Source organism: Ranitomeya variabilis, chromosome 5 (genome assembly GCF_051348905.1).
Source record: "Ranitomeya variabilis isolate aRanVar5 chromosome 5, aRanVar5.hap1, whole genome shotgun sequence".
In the NCBI taxonomy this organism is placed as follows: domain Eukaryota; kingdom Metazoa; phylum Chordata; class Amphibia; order Anura; family Dendrobatidae; genus Ranitomeya; species Ranitomeya variabilis.
Genome location: NC_135236.1, coordinates 564643294 through 564654708, shown reverse-complemented (window position 1 = coordinate 564654708; position 11415 = coordinate 564643294). Strand labels below are relative to the sequence as shown.

General features: G+C 42.0%; 1 long non-coding RNA gene across 3 annotated transcripts; it reads left to right on the top strand.

Annotated features, from left to right (window-relative positions):
- The first annotated feature begins 3717 nt into the window (after nt 1-3717).
- LOC143773846 (uncharacterized) lies at nt 3718-4932 on the top strand. Of its 3 annotated transcripts, none has more exons than XR_013215394.1 (4): nt 3718-3764; nt 3852-3920; nt 4458-4617; nt 4698-4932. It is a non-coding gene; the product is annotated as an uncharacterized LOC143773846 (long non-coding RNA). The 3 variants fall into 3 exon arrangements; XR_013215396.1 differs by lacking the exon at nt 3718-3764 and adding an exon at nt 4209-4233 and having other exon boundaries at nt 3904-3920; XR_013215395.1 differs by lacking the exons at nt 3718-3764; nt 3852-3920 and adding an exon at nt 4184-4233.
- The last annotated feature ends 6483 nt before the right edge of the window (nt 4933-11415 follow it).

The window sequence follows — 11415 nt, the reverse complement described above, 5'->3', positions numbered from 1 at the left end:
CGACGGCACGATCCGTGACGTCGCAGCGATCGTATGATTATCGCTCCAGCGTCGTAGACTGCGGTCACACGTTGCAATCACGGCGCTGGAGCGATGCCGAAGTCCCCGGGTAACCAGGGTAAACATCGAGTTACTAAGCGCAGGGCCGCGCTTAGTAACCCGATGTTTACCCTGGTTACCAGCGTAAACGTAAAAAAAACAAACAGTACATACTTACATTCCGGTGTCTGTCCTCCGGCATTCTGCTTTTCTCCACTGTGTAAGCAGCAGAGCCGGAAAGCACAGCGGTGACGTCAGACGTCACCGCTGTGCTCGCTTTCTGGCTGGCCGGCGCTCACAGTGCAGAGAAGCTGAGACGCCGGAGGACAGACACCGGAATGTGAGTATGTACGGTTTGTTTTTTTTACGTTTACGCTGGTAACCAGGGTAAACATCGGGTTACTAAGCGCGGCCCTGCGCTTAGTTACCCAATGTTTACCCTGGTTACAAGCGAACACATCGCTGGATCGCTGTCACACACAACGATCCAGCGATGTCAGCGGGTGATCAAGCGACGAAAGAAAGTTCCAAACGATCTGCTACGACGTACGATTCTCAGCAGGATCCCTGATCGCTGCTGCATGTCAGACACTGCGATATCATAACGATATCGCTAGAACGTCACGAATCGTACCGTCGTAGCGATCAAAATGGTACTGTGTGACGGTACCCTTAGCTATCCCTCCTAGCTTTGCAGCATCTGTAAATTTGATACGTTTACCTTCAGTTCTCTTATCTAGATCATTTATAAAAATGTTGAACAACATTGGGACCAGGACATATCCTTGTGGTACCCTATTGAAACATTCTTTCAAATGGATGTGCAAGCATTTATTACTACTCTTTGAGTACGATCAAAGAGTCAGTTATGAATCCACCTAACCATAGCCTTGTCAACCCGCACTTTTTTTCAAATGTGAAAGTATGAGATACGTTAGAAAATGCTTTGTGAAGTCAAGATATACTATATCTACAGCATTTCTCTGATACACCCAGTCAGTGATTCTATCATAGAAGGAAATAAGATTAGTCTGGCATGACTTGTTTGCTACAAACCCATGCAACAACATTTGCCCTACTCCAATCTTCTTGGACTTTTTCTGTTCTCCTGAATTTTTCAAAGATTCTGGATAGTAGTTGTGGATTTTCCTCTGTTAAATTAGCTAAGTGTTCCTTCACCATCTCTCTGATTATAGATAGTGTGGATTATTTTATTCTTTCAAAGGCACCAAGAAAATCAGTTGATGTTACAGTTGCTTTCTTAGAGAGCATAGATGCAAATTAAGAATTTAAAAGTTCGGCCTTCTCAACATAATTTTTGACAACTTCATCCTTTTCATTCTATAAAATCTATATAGCATCTTTGACTTTTCTTTTGCTTTTTACATACCCCCCAAATCTTTTTTTTCACTGCTTTTGGTCTCCCTTGCAAGCCTCACTGGCTTTAGCGCTTCTAACGATTACCCTGCATTCCCTGCAAACAGTGTTAAATTCTTCTTTAAAAGGCCCCCCTTTTTCCATTGAATATACATTTCTTTTTTCTTTTTTAACAAGTGATTAAGTTCTGTGTTCATCTATCCTGGTCTCTTTAAATGCTTCCAATTCTTTCTTCTTTTCAGGATTGTTACCCATTGTGCAGTGAAAATTTCATTTAACAAAATCTCCCATCCTTCTTTGACATTTCTGTCATTTAGAACATCCAGCCATTGGACCTTTCATACCCTCTTTCTGAGTCCATTAAATTCTGCCTTTCTGAAGTCCAACCTTAAAGTCTGAGTCCTTGCTGCTCTTCCTCCACTTATAATCCAAAATTCGAGGATAGCATGATCGCTACCTCCTAAATTCCCAGCCACCTTTACTTCCTCAATCATTTCCTCCCTGTTGGTAGGAATTAGTTCCAAGATTGCAGATCTTATTATTTTCTTTTCTACCTTTTAAAAGATAAAGTTGTCAGCAAGAGAAGTTAAGAATTTTCTGGACCCATTAATTTTGCCTGAGAGAGACTCCCAACAAATATCTGGATAGTTAAAATCTCGTACTTTTAAAAGGTACCTTTTTTGATAAGAGACCTCAGATGTAAAAAGAGTTCATCCCTATATTCAGTCTGGCCAGGTGGCCTATAGTAAACACCTACCATTTTCCCTGCCATACTCAAGGAGTGTAGAGGTGAGCCTCCAGCAAGAATGGCGCATAGAAAATGGGACTGCCCCATGGACATCAGCGACGATTAGGAGAAACTAGAAATCATCACCCCTGGGGCTGCAGCGGGAAGTCTCTGGGTGCCGCTTAGGGACACACTTCTCCACAACCACTGATGATCCAGTGGATAACCACATCACAGTCAGAAATAGGTCTCCTAGTGTTAAGCTCCTGTGCTGGAGTCTGATGCCAGAGGCTGTGACTTCTTTGGCTGAGGAAGAGAAGACTTCAAAGGGCACTGGTGTGAAAACAATTCCCCAAGAGGAGGAGGATGGGTGCATCCCAATGTGGCTGGTCACAGTTCTGGTCTTAGCCAGGGAGATCCCTGAGGAGATGAGTGCGATTGTGCCTTAGGCTAGGTTCACATTGCGCTAGGTGAGTCTGTATAACGGACACGTTTTTAAGTAGTGAAAACGCAATATAACGCACATACTAACGCGCCCATAGACTTGCATTGTCTGACACCTCGTGACGCATGCCAAATTTGGCATGCGTTAGTCACATAACGTTTTTTTCTGACGGACCTTGGAACGCGGCTTGCAGCGTTTTCGGGTCCGGCCAAGCTAACGCAATACTAACGGAAGCGTTAATTCTGCCATTGATGTCTATGGCAAACGCAGCCAGATGCAAATCTTGATAAATTTCCAAATGGAACCATACGTTTTAATAGCGTTTGAGGGAGGTCCATGTGGTCATGTGACAGGAAACAGGATTTCGGCCATTAATGTCCCCAGCACACATCCTGAGGCCTGCTCCACACCAGAGAAAAAGTGTCTTGCAAAAGATCACAGGAAATGTAAGTACATTTGTATAAATATATACTAGATGGTGGCCCGATAACGCATCGTGTATTCTAGAATATGCATGTCCACGTAGTATATTGCCCAGCCATGTAGTATGTAGTATATTGCCCAGTGACGTAGTATACATCACAGAGCCACGTAGTGTATTGCACAGTGAAGTAGTATACAGCACCCAGCAACGTAGTATACAGAACCCAGTCATGTAGTATATTGCACAGCGACGTTTGTCACAGTACCCTGTGTGAGCGGTGAGCAGAGGGGTGTATGCGGGCGCCGGGCAGTGAGTGCGGGGCGGCCCTTTTTTTTCTGACTGTGCGCGTCGCTGATTGGTCGCGGCAGCCATGACAGGCAGCTGCCGAGACCAATCAGCGAATTTATACCGTGACAGAAGGACAGAAAGACGGAAGTACCCTAGACAATTATATAGTAGATATCTCTGTATACATCATGGGAGTCTGTATTGTATGAGGGATGTGTGTGTACTAAAAATGTATTGCTTTGTTGCAGATGTCGGATAGTGAGGGAAGCAGCAGCAGCAGCAGCGTGTCTGCGTTTTTTTCTTCTCAGTCGGTAGGCTTGCACTTTAAAAAACCACTAAAATTTGTGTGAAAATTCAGTGTATTAAGCTAAGCACGTGTATAATCATGTTTTTATTGCAAATAGGAGTCTTCGGAGCCTGAGGCTGCTAGGCCCCCCCCAAAAAAACAGGCAAAACCAACAAAGGTACATGGCAGACATTTTTAAGTTTTGCAAACATAAATTTATTGATCAAAGAAATGTAATTTTTTTTTCCATTTACACACACAATAGGTTGTGGCACACGGAGGACACAAGAGGAAGAAGGTTCCTCGCCGCCTGTCGTCTCCACAACTGCCAGTGGTAAATATAAAACTTGAAATTTTCTATCCAATATTTATCTACAATCTATCTATCCACTATCTCTCTCTCTCTCTCTCGCTGTATCTATCTATGTATCTATCTATCTCTGTATCTATCTATCTATCTATGTATCTATCTATCTCTGTATCTGTCTATCTCTGTATCTATCTCTGTATCTATCTATGTATCTATCTATATATGTATCTATCTATCAGTTTACCAATAAACTGAAATTGAACCTTTCAACATCAAATTATCTCTCACTTCGATCCCCGATACATGGAGAAGTCGTCAACCTCAAAGAAAAAAATTGGTAAATATTGGTGATGTTAAATTGTCTACTATCTATCTCTGAACTATCAACTACCTATACACTAAACTATTTCTCTATCATCTATAATTACTATCTATCAACTATCTATCTACTAGCTATATATCAACTATCTTAACTAACTATACACAATTTTTAAACTATCAATATAAGAACTGTCTACTAATATATATATTTTTTTTTTTACCTTTTTTTAAAACTTACAGCGGATGCGGTCCATACCCGTTGGAAATCAATAAGGGACCGCTTTGTCCGTGACTACCGGAATAGTCAAAATGCACCAAGCGGAGCAGGTGCAAAACGGGTGACCCCGTATGTGCATTACGAGCAATTGCTCTTTCTTCAAAAAACAGTGTCTCAGCGCTCGTAAGTACAAATTGGTCTGTGTGCGAGACAAAATTGTTTAAAAATTTAAGCAAAATATATATTTTTTTTTTTAGTTACAGCACGATATGCAGTACCGCCGCGCCTAGACAGGCAGAAGAACTGGAGCCATCTCCACTGGAACCAAGTCAGCAGACGGGCGCTGAAGACGTGTCTGTCATCAGTGAGCCACGATCTGGGGAGAGAAGCACTGTGGCTTCAGGTGTGAGTGCCCGGTTGCAATCACTGCGTGGATGCAAGCGAGCTTCACAAAAAGATGAAGCTGATGCCATTATTGTCGATGGACTTCAGCGGGTTGAGGACATGTGTCGGAGTGAACTGAAAGACCTGAGGCGGGAAATTACCGACTTGCAATCTCGCGAGTCTGTATATTCTGCAAATGAGTGGAAGCTACTTTTTTTGTCCTATGTTCCTGTAGCACAAAATATCCCGGCACACAGAAACCTTTTGTTTCGGCAAAGACTGAATGACCTTCTTGAGGAATTTGTGGGCCCCCAGGAACCAGCTCCATCGAGAACCAGAAGCATAGACATGCCGGCCTACAACCCTCAATATAGAGCCCGGTGTGAACCGAGCATGGAACATCAGAGACAAAGTAGCAGTCCATCATACACCTGGGCAGACAATACGCCCGCGCAATACCAGAGTCTATAGTACAGCTCACTGTCCCCAGCCAGGTGCAAACTGTGTTTCACGTTTTTTGGTTTATTGTTTTTTTTCCCACCCAATTTCGTGTGTGTTTTTTTACATCCCTATGGGATATCATATGTAACAAGTTCACAACTGTTCTTTCATAAAACTTTGGAAGCTTAAGTAAACTGTTTAAAATCTGATTCTTGTATGACTGTGAACACAACATAACAGTAATGTAACATTTTACAAGACATATTTTACAAGACATATGGGAAATAAAAAAAACCCCAAAAAACAAAAACACATCAGGACACAGCTTCAGACTTTAAATAAATGTTACACGTGTCTGTCTTGCCATGGAACATGCCCCTCATGTATGAAGTACTGTGCAAATTGGTCACGAATCCTCATTATTTGTGCTGTAGACCGAACAGCAGTAGATTCAATGCTCATGAGGTTCGACTCACATTCATCGGGGTTAACCACCTAGGGTTCATGTCTGGCCACAAAATTATGCAGACAGATGCATGCCTTCACAACACGGTCCACATTTTCTGGTTGCAGTTGCATGCACGTTAGTAGAATTCGCCATTTTAATGTCAAAATACCAAAGGCACACTCCACATAACGTCTTGCCCGACTCAAGCGATAATTAAAAATGCGCCTGGTGGAGTTCAGACTGCGGCTTGAGTACGGTTTGAGGAGATTTTGCCCAAGTTGGAACGCCTCATCACCAACTAAAACAAAAGCCAAACTTGGGTCTTCGGTCCCCGGTAGAGGTCGTGATGAGGGTAAGTTAAAATTGTTGCTGTACAAACATCTCCCCATGTTGGAGTCTCTGAAGACTCTTGAATCGTTAGTACGGCCATACGCACGAATATCCCAGCTACAAACTGGTATCTTGCATCCGCAATAGCCATCAAGATTATCGATAAGTATTTTTTATAATTATAGTACAGGGACCCACTATGTGCTGGTTTCTGAATCCGTATGTGCTTGCCGTCCACGGCACCAATACAATTGGGGAAATTAGCCACATCCTCGAACTGTTGGGAAATCGCTAGCCACATTTCTGATGTTGGGGTTGGTAGCACAAGTGGTTGCAAGTTGTTCCAAATGGCATCACAAGTTTCCCGAACCAGTTGGCAAATTGTTGACTTCCCCCGTCTAAATTGGTAATGCAGTGACGCAAAAGAGTCTCCAATAGCCAGATATCTGTTGGCATTCAAAAAGAAAAAAAAAAGGAAATTGTTTAGGATTTTAAAGGACAACTAAAAGGCTACATACAATAGAATATACAATTGCTAAATGAACATTATGCCCCACGATGCCTAGATCTAGTCTTTGTCAATAGAATGAGAAAATTTTTTATAATTACCTCACAGTCACTACTAATCGTTCCTCCGCACAGATGCTTTCACGGAATGTGCTGCGATGATGATGTATCTCATCCTTCACATGTGAAAGCAGAACATCAAAGGTCTCAATGGACATCCGTAGATAGCGTTGGAATTTTGAAGGGTGATCCCGAAGCTGAAGATACAGGGTGTGAAAGGCACCATATGTACTCCGCAAGAAATTAACTTCGTGGATCCAATATCTCCTTTGCGAACTACGCTTTCTCTGCCGAAGTCGCAACCGCATCAAGCGAAATCGAACCAGCTCAGACACAAACATCTTGCTAGCAGAAGTTCACTCAATGCTTTCAAAATGGAGAATGAGTCTGCACCCACACCCCGACGAGGACAAAAGGAGAAAAAAAAAAAAACTTTATTGACAGTGACAAACGCAGACAAACGGATACATCGCGAATGGACATCAAAATGAGAAAAACGCTGTCAAAAGCGTTAACGCAAGCGTTAACGTGAAGCCGATTTTTCGACAAATTTGATCCTTTTCTGTACATGCGTTTAACGGATCCGTTTAACGCCATGTACTTGACGCAATGTGAACCTAGCCTTAGGCCTGCAGGGCGAAGGTTAGGTCGAGTAAAAAGAAAGCCCCTTACAGTAACTAGCAGGGTATAGAGTGGGACATCCTGAGCAGCCCACCAACCAACAGCCCCCTGACTACCATCCACTGTGCGTGACTGAACGTCTGCCCAAGATGGGTCTGCTAGCACACTTAAAATGGACCAATCAGTATCTGAGGGTTAGCAAGAGGGCTCCGACAGTGCCCAGCAGGAGGCCATAAAGGATGCTAAGACCCGGGAGTGGGTCGTCGAGTTTGATATTGACAAGGGATAGGTATTCATAGAGAAAGACTGCACCACGAACAAGGTCTTTGATAGCCGCCATGTAGTGAAACAGAACGATCTGCCCCCTTTAGTTCCCCAAATCCGATCTGTTCCCCAAAAGCACAAGGCACAGCTCAGTACTGCACACTTAATGCTTCTGGATGCCTGCCAGGAAAAGAATGACCCCACCCAGTTGTTTACTAGAATTGAAGACTGGTGAATTACACAGTTTTGGCCAAGCCACCCCTCCCTGAGGCTGCAAGACAGCTGCCTCTTGCTACAGCAATTTACCACCTACCCGCAGCTGCAACTCATCACCAATCTGCTGCAGATATCCTCCACTTACCAGAACCTGAAACGTAGCACCCACATGCTGGAGAAAGCTACCAGGCACCAACACCCTTAACACCCTTCACCTCACCAACAATATTATGGGCATAGCTTTGACCCTCTACCCCTATCCATCTGACCATCCCCATGCTGATATACAAATGGATTAGTAAAGTTATCTGCAAACGCCAGTTCCAAAAGGCTCAATCCAGCATCAAATGACACCTTCATACATGGGCACACAGCCATCATCTCAGGAAGGGGACAGATCCCATACCCCCAAATCTGATCAGGAGGAATATTCTAATTTGGAAAAACCAGTTTTCACAACCCATTTTTATTAATTTTGTTTAATATTTGACATTTTTATCTCAGTTTACACATTAAAAAATGTGTCGTTAAACCAAGGTGCAAGTGGTCTTCTTTACAATGTCTTCTATAACATTTTTCAGAACAAGATTCAACCATAAGTTATGTCTTGTATGCAGGTAGGTTTGGGAGCATGTGAAGTGGTAAGTCCTCTGTCCTAGCAGAAATATGGTCAATGCAGGAGTGTGGCAGAAACAAAGGCAACTTTTGCTACCTCCAGCTTTTCCCAGTAACAATATATCATATATGTAAGGCCAACATTGGCAATTACACTGCCTTGTGAAAGTATTCGGCCCCCTGGAACTTTTCAACCTTTTCCCACATATCATGCTTCAAACATAAAGATACCAAATGTAATTTTTTTGGTGAAGAATCAACAAGTGGAACACAATTGTGAAGTTGAAAGAAATGTATTGGTTTTTTTACATTTTTGTTGAAATTCAAAAGCTGAAAATTGGGGGGTGTAATATTATTCGGCCCCTTTAACTTAATACTTTGTTGCACCACCTTTTGCTGCGATTACAGCTGCAAGTCACTTGGGGTATGTCTCTATCAGTTTTGAACATCGAGAGACTGAATTTCTTGCCCATTCTTCCTTGGCAAACAGCTCGAGGTCAGTGAGGTTTGATTGAGATCTTTTGTGAACAGCAGTTTTCAGCTCTTTCCACAGATTCTCGATTGGATTGAGGTCTGGACTTTGACTTGGCCATTCTAACACCTGGATACGTTTATTTGTGAATCATTCTATTGTAGATTTTGCTTTATGTTTGGGATCATTGTATTGTTGGAAGACAAATCTCCGTCCCAGTCTCAGGTCTTTTGCAGAGTCCAACAGGTTTTCTTCAAGAATGGTCCTGTATTTGGCTCCATCCATCTTCCCATCAATTTTAATCATCTTCCCTGTCCCTGCTGAAGACAAGCAGGCCCAAACCTTGATCCTGCCACCACCATGTTTGACAATAAGGATGGTGTGTTCAGGGTGATGAGCTGTGTTGCCTTTACGCCAATCACATCGTTTGACATTGTTGCCAAAAATTTCTATTTTGGTTTCATCTGACCAGAGCACCTTCTTCCACATGTTTGGTGCATCTCCCAGGTGGCTTGTTGCAAACTTTAAACAACACTTTTTATGGATATCTTTGAGAAATGGCTTTCTTTTTGCCACTCTTCCATAAAGGCCAGATTTGTGCAGTGTATGACTGATTGTTGTCCTATGGACAGACTGTGCCACCTCAGCTGTAGATCTCTGCAGTTCATCCAGAGTGATCATGGGCCTCTTGGCTGCATCTCTGATCAGTCTTCTCCTTTTTTGAGATGAAAGTTTAGCAGGACGGCCGGGTCTTGGTAGATTTGCAGTAGTATGATACTTTATCCATTTCAATATGATCACTTGCACAGTGCTCCTTGGGATGTTTAAAGTTTTGGAAATCATTTTGTATCCAAATCCGGCTTTAAACTTCTCCACAACAGTATCACGGACCTGCCTGTTGTGTTCCTTGGTCTTCATGATGCTCTCTGTGCTTCAAACAGAACCCTGAGACTATCACAGAGCAGGTGCATTTATACAGAGACTTGATTACACACAGGAGGATTATATTTATCATCATTAGGCATTTAGGACAACATTGGATAATTCTGAGATCCACAATGAACTTCTGGAGTGAGTTTGCTGCACTGAAAATAAAGGGGCCTAATAATATTGCACGCCACACTTTTCAGTTTTTGAATTTCCCAAAAAAATTAAAATAACCAATACATTTCGTTCAACTTCAAAATTGTGTTCCACTTGTTGTTGATTCTTCACCAAAAATTTACATTTGGTATCTTTATGTTTGAAGCATGATATGTGGAAAAAGGTTGAAAAGTTCCAGGGAGCCGAATACTTTTGCAAGGCACTGTATTTCAACACATCTTTTGAATCTCATGAGTGAACATTGAGGAACATGTTTGGCCCATTGGTAACTGGTTGCCCACCATATTGTAAGCACTTGTGACAAATGGAGTTCCTACAATATGGGGATTTTGAAACTCTATTGTTTTTAACCTATGTTGTGTCTGCTTTCATTCATATAGCTCAATGATCTTTCCTAATTAACAAACTTAAGACTATTGTGTCCAAAAGGATGGAAGTTTGTTCCGGAGATGGTCCTTCTAGTTGTTTACATATACAGTACACCTGACAAAGGTTTGAACAATTAACTAACAAACACAATACTATATGAAATCACATTAAACATTTGGTCCTAGCAGCAAACAATTTGATCTAAAAATGTGACACACTTCAGGGTTACTAGCAAATATTCCTCAGGGGATATGGTTTATCGCATGCCGACGTCTTGGCAATAAGATGAGGTTGCCGCTCACCAAGGAGTAGGTCAAAACTATGCACTGACATGTGGTAAGAAGCCACAAAATTCTTAGGAAATTTGCAAAGTGTTCCATACAATGTGTGGAGCCCATATGCTCCACATTGCAAATCTATAGGGTGAATCCATAGTCTGCTACGTCTTTGTTGAATGTGAGTAAGCATCTGCCACTAAACACTGAAGTTAAACAAATGGAGCCAGCACAAGAAAGTCAAAATCTCCATCGAATGCGACATATTGAAAAAGCAAAAATAAGCCAAAAGCAACAATCACACAAGCAAAATCATGAAGGGCAAATATCAATAGGATTTACTGCTTTTTGAAGGTAAATTTCAAACTATTTGCACAATTTTAACATCTAATCCTTTAATTATAACAGCATCTCCTTTTTTCCAGTACGTTACACCTGGATGACAAAGAAGTACACCACACGGATGTGAAAAATGCACCGTGTGACGCAAACTTGTTTTACATGGACGTGTGAATGAGACTTTAGATATTGGCTAAACACTCATTTGGCCCACAGCTATCTCTCCCTGATATCCCCATACACACAATCGTACATGTTTTTTCCTATTGTGGAATAGGCATATCCAACAGTGGATAATCAGAATAAAAAAAGAATCGGGTGTTTTAACTCCAACTGGTCGATCCTTCTCTCAGCTATAAAGGTAAGTCGAGAAGCCCTCATACTTATCAGACTGTCAGCACTTTCCACCCAAATCTGCAAATCCATTCAAGTTTTTCTAATGTACATGGCAGCCTTTAGCTATAAACTTGTCTTTACTTCAGAACATTGGTTTAAAGAAACAAATAATATCCTGTCATTCAGGTGTTAAGTAGGTA